Here is a 6239-nt window from a genome sequence, read left to right on the forward strand (position 1 = left end):
TTAACTTTGGACCATAAATTCAACTTTTTTTTAATGCGCATTAATCTTGCGTTAAAACACACACACCATTCCCTATCGTTTTTTCCATGCAGTGCTCTTCTGACTTTTTTTTTTACCCTCGCCGCTTTCTATAGTTCCAAGAATGCTAGAGACTATAGCAAAACAGACCCGCGCTCACTGTTGCCAAATCCGGTTATTTTCTGTTTGTTGCTTTTTTATTTAAATTTCATCAACCCAGTTGGAACACAGAAGGGGGTGCGCGGGTAAAAAAAAAGTTTGGGAACCCCTGCTCTAGACTCACATAGGAGCCGAGTGTAGTAAAGGCAGGGGGAGCAACTCTGCCCAGATTTTCTGCAGTTTAGGGTTGCAATAACCGGTGATAACTGCTGAAAGTAGATCATGCAGTGTAGATCACCATTTTAAGCAGAGATTGGTTCTGAAGATGAGTTTTTATACCCTGATAACATTGCAAAATGCCAACCCATAAACCATACTTTAATGCCTATTCATTTGTTGTCTTTGTATTTGACAAACAAAGGCTGAATCATATTGCCAAACGAAGTACCCTGGAGTTGTGTGTTACAGTTCTCTTTCCAAGGGTATTAAGCTCTTGCCCCAGTTGCAAGCAAAGTGTAAGACTCTGGAATGACATGGAAATTTAAAACCTTTTTCCAGGCTTTAAAAAATGTGTATGAATGTGGATATAAACAGCAAGCAAAAATATACAAAGAAATAATTGTTGTTGGTGTGAAAGCTCAGGATTATATGTGTGAGAGAGAGTGAAAAAGTTAACAATAAAACTTGTGACTATTTACCTTTTAAATGTATTAATTTATATGTAAATGCTTAATACCATTTCTATCTTTGTTTAGGAGGCAAAAAAATACACAATTGTGTGAACATCAGGGTGTTATGATTAGTGATTTAGGCTAGCTGCTATAGCATTACATTAATGTTTTTATCCATATTTACTAAAGTTCTTGATTGCTTAAAATCTTGATTAATTTACAAAAACGAAATATCTTAATCAAAGTTTTGAAAGCACGAAAATTCAAATTACATGCCTCTGATATAAACCGCTCAGCTCTGTAATCAAAACAATCCCGGCCTTTTTTCAGCAGGGCCGAGCTCAATTTACGGCAGCAACATTAATGCGACTTTCGTGGCAGCCGCATGCCAGTAAAGGTGCAACAAGGGGCAGGCGGAAGTATCACTACTAGCTGTCGCTGTCTTTTCGAATTCACAGGCCGAATACTTGAGCAGGAGGGTCTAAACTGGAGAAGTTCGCATTTTTGTGAACTGGATAACAACCTGGCATGTCCTTGTGTGTTAGCACTTAGGTTGCGGTGAAGAAGCGGACTGGATTTTTATAAGTACAGTATTTTTCTAATAAGTAAGTGGACCGTAGATGATATTTAACGTTTGTCTGTTTTTAGCGTGAGAAATTGGGAGTGTGGAGTGAGAGCGTGTAAAGATATGTGAGTCTCACGCCCAGTCAGTGAGAGTCGGCAGCCCTACGACTATGGCTGCATCTGAATACGTCTTTTGGGTAAGGACTCTTTAGCCAAAGGGGAAGTGCGCCAGCAGTCGCCATGGTAAGTGCTGTCCGAAAAGTGCAGTCAGAAAAGGAGCCTGTAAGCTTCCTCTTGCAGTTAGTCTTGCCTAGAAACCCTGCTATGTTCTTTACCTACAAAACTGTCTGTGCTCCCAATAAAACCTTTTTATTTGAAGCATTAAAAGTGCTCAAAATAGTTTTTTATTCAGTAGTTTCAACCTTAATTAGAACCTGATGCAACTCCGGCCTGGGCAGTCTGAGGACAAACTCGTAAACCACTGCTTTGTTCACTAGTTTTCTTGTTCAGCTAATACGGAAGTTCTTCTTCTTCTGTGTTTTTCTTTTTAGGGAAATTTGAAACTGCTCATGTCAAAGTGGTTCTGTTCTGATTAATGTCTGAAGCATTTAAACGCAAGTTATGATTGGAATAATGGATTGTGTGTCCATATAAATGGTATAATCTGATGTTTTTTTAGTCTGAATCCATTTCAATCTTGTGAAATGTGCATATAAACAGCTACAGCTCACCTCATATCAGATTTTAATTGGGACATAAATAATACATTGTGTTTCAAAACAATGAGCATAGAATCTAAAACCATTAGAATGAAGTTAATGTAGGATACCTGATATGCAATTAAATTATCAATCAGTGATTTAAAAAAAAAATCTTTCGGCTCTCACCAAAGACAGATGGTTGTCTGTTCCATTCCTCCCTGAATATCTACTGCATGCTGTCTTGTCTGTATGCTGCTTAACTCTCTCAGAGTCTTTTTCTACAAATCATCCGAATCGAAAATCCTGGATCTGGTCAGCTGGTCGTTCAACACAATTGATCAAATTTTCCCCAAGAAGAAGACCAGGCACAGGGAAGCCAAGCTGGCCTGAGCAGAAACACACAGCAGGATACACCCTGGATTCCTGAGGAAGTTGGAAGATGGTGTCTCTGTCTATTCCATTGATGATGTGGAAGATGTGAACATGATTGGATTTATGATAACAGGATTTCTGCTTATTTGAGCTGGTGGTTATCTGGTATGTCGGCAAATTTGGCAGTTCTGGCCATAGTAAGGCTGCCAGGAATGTGTGAAGTAATAAATCGAGCTACACACACTGAGACTGAGATGGTTTTTGAGTAAAACCACATGCTGGATGTGATCCTGGTACCATTGCATGCTGGTTGTGGCCTGAACACAATGGTGAAATGGAAAAAACCTAGGGGAAGTTTTTAGCTTGATCTACATTGAAAAGACTGGGTTTGTTTGGGACTCACCACTGGGAGTTGCTGGTTTTATTCAAAACTCTCCTGGATGTTATGCAAAAAAACGACTTATCCCCCACCTGCACTTATTCATGTTACCTGTGACCTGCAACAGTGCTCTACTGAACTGCTGATAACATACCATCTAGGACTATGGCTGCAGGGGGCTACTGGGCAAACATGGGCCTATGCTGATGCACACATGCACATGAACATAGCAATAAATACACCCCCTCTGTGACTCACTGCCTTTGCTGTGCGCGAAAAGTACACTTTTTTCCTCACAACCATCCCAGTGTATTCTTTTCTATATTCTGCAAAAAGCAGTGCCTTGAAAAATGCAGCAAGGCCTCGATGAACCTGTGCACCCATGTTTTTCTTTCTCTTGATTGGTTGTACTGAAACAAAATTCCCCCCACGGGGGACAATAAAGCAATTCAATTAAATTCAAATATAACAAACGGAAAATTTTTCCCTTAGAAATCACCGGCCCCTATAGATATATGTTTTTACTTTTGGAACTGTGAAATTGCATAATGGCATATATCAAATACAGAATTGTACAGTAACAATGCCCACATGGTTAAACATCATGGACGTGCACGGGGGGGGGTGGAGGGGTGGCGGAGGGTGCCCCTTTGCCCCTTGATGCCCAAAGTGCCTTTTGTCAGTGTTTTTTTGTTTTGTTTTTATTATGTTTTTGTGTGTGTGTGTGTGTGTGTGTGTGTGTGTGTGTGTGTGTGTGTGTGTGTGTGTGTGTGTGTGTGTGTGTGTGTGTGTGCATGTCCAAAAGTAATAATAATTTAGATCCACCGTACCACGGTAACCGTGGTCGGTTGCATCATCCACATTACGTGCCCTCACCCTGCCCTTCTTTTCCCTTCGCAGCTCGCAGCTCCGCGCTGCCCGGTCTGTCCTGCCCCTTTAAATTTGCAGCACTCTTGACTGTGCTCTGTGCTGTTTAACTCCACTGTCATTGGTTATACTGCTTTAAGTTCCGCCTTCCCTCTTTCTGATTGGCTGTTTTCTAGTGCGTTCTTGCTTGGAGCGCGGGTTGGTTTGATTCATACTGGGATACAGCGGTTACCACACTTAATACTAGGCTACGAAACTGGTCCCAGTTAAGAAACTAAATATTATCAGCACTAAAATAGGTGAAAGCTGCTGAGTGCAGTTCTTTAAAGAAGTAGGAGAGACTGTTTTGATTTTTGGAACTTGAGAAATGTAAGAAACCAACATTAGCATCTCAAAATAGCATCTAATTCTGAAGTATAATGCATTTATCAACAAAAACCTAATCTGTTTTATAAAACTAAATATTCTGTGCCAGGCAGGAGTTCTGAAGACTGCTGGAAAGATGGAAAAGCAAAGACTGTAGGCTAATAAAAATTCAGATTCTTAGCCACAGCCTAATGCAGTTCAGGTATAAATAGCAGGTGATATTTCTTTTACATTATATACAGCACAACAACACTAGATGCTGCCTAAAAAAACTACTCTATTTTGTTTAGACTTTTGTTTATTTACAATAGCGTAATTAGGATTCCACAAAATGATAGTGCTATTTATTTCACTATTTCTACTTAGTTTTTATTGTACAAAGGTTTCCACACTGTCCATTAGTAAACTAGTTCAAACCCTTCATTACGAGGGTAATTTGGTACACCAAAAAAGTAACAATTATTTAATCTGTTGATGTAGTTGTAAAATGAATTTAATATAGACCTTTACATGTCTTAAAGTTTAATCTGCTGTTCTCTAATAGTCGTACTAGTATATACCAAGAGTATATTAATATGTTCTCAATTTTCCTGCATCAAAATTTTGACAAGACCAAAGTTGTAATCTTTGGGCCAAGGTCCTCAAAAAATAAACTTCCAGAGTTTCCTTTTTTCACCTCCGGAATATTGCCAAAATTAGAAACATTCTGTCCAGGGGTGATGCTGAAAAACTAGTCCATGCATTTGTTACTTCAAGGCTGGACTATTGTAATTCTTTACTATCAGGAAGTCCACAAAATGCAGTTCAAAGCCTTCAGCTGATCCAAAATGCTGCAGCAAGAGTTCTGATGAAAATCAACAAGAGGGATCATATTTCTCAATTTTAGCTTCCCTTCATTGGCTTCCTGTTAAATCAAGAATAGAATTTAAAATTCTCCTTCTAACGTATAAAGCCCTTAATAATCAAGCTCCATCATATATCAGAGCTCTGATTACCCCGTATGTTCCTAACAGAGCACTTCGCTCTCAGACTGCAGGTCTGCTGGTGGTTCCTACAGTCTCTAAAAGTAGAATGGGAGGCAGATCCTTTAGCTATCAGCTCCTCTCCTGTAGAACCAACTCCCAGTTTTGGTCTGTGAGGCAGACACCCCGTCTACTTTTAAGACTAGGCTTAAAACTTTCCTTTTTGAAAAAACTTATAACTAGAGTGGCTAATGTTAGTCTGAGCTACCTTTATAGATTTACTGCTATAGGCTTAGGCTACTGGAGGACATCAGGATCTAATTTTCTCACTCTATAGATTTCTACTGTTCTTCAATTATGGTCTGGCGTTCTGTTAACTGTGACATCATCCAGAGAAGACAGCTCACCCGCTACTACCATCTAATGTAGAACAGATTACTAGATCAATGTGTGCTTCTGTGCTTTTTTGTCTCTCTTGTTGTGTCTCTGCTCTGTCTTCTGTAACCCCCAGTCGGTCGAGGCAGATGACCGTTCATACTGAGCCCGGTTCTGCCGGAGGTTTTCCTTTCAGTTAATGGAGAGTTTTTCTTTCCACTGTCGCTTCATGCTTGCTCAGTATGAGGGATTGCTGCAAAGCCATGTACAATGCAGACGACTCTCCCTGTGGCTCTACGGTTCCCCAGGAGTGAATGCTGCTTGTCGGGACTTTGATGCAATCAACTGGTTTCCTTATATAGGACATTTTTGACCAATCTGTATAATCTGACCCAATCTGTATAATATGATTGAACTTGATTTTGTAAAGTGCCTTGAGAAGACATGTTTCATGATTTGGCGCTATATAAATAAAATTGAATTGTTAGTAGTAAGAGACCTCTGCATCCTGTACGGCCCTTTTTTGTATAAATGTACCAAGAAATACTGCTTTTCTCTTTACGAAGAGAAGAAATGCGTCATGACGCCCAATACAAGCATAAAAAATAGGAGCATGCATATTGCGTAGGACCAATGATGTCAGACTAATGAAGTGTCCCTAGGGTTAAAGTTCAAATCAAAGTTCAAATCAAACCTACGCCCTTGATTCCATGTTACATTCTTTATAGTATGGGTTGGTACATTTCAGCCGGTTGTATAGCAAGGTATGTTTCTGTATCATGTTTTAAATCCGTGCCCCATGTGCCCTCTTTTAAATTTGATCACCTGCCCCTCCAACGGTCTCTGCACGGCCCTGCTAAACAGG

The sequence above is a fragment of the Fundulus heteroclitus genome, chromosome 22 (assembly GCF_011125445.2).
Source record: "Fundulus heteroclitus isolate FHET01 chromosome 22, MU-UCD_Fhet_4.1, whole genome shotgun sequence".
Classification (NCBI taxonomy): domain Eukaryota; kingdom Metazoa; phylum Chordata; class Actinopteri; order Cyprinodontiformes; family Fundulidae; genus Fundulus; species Fundulus heteroclitus.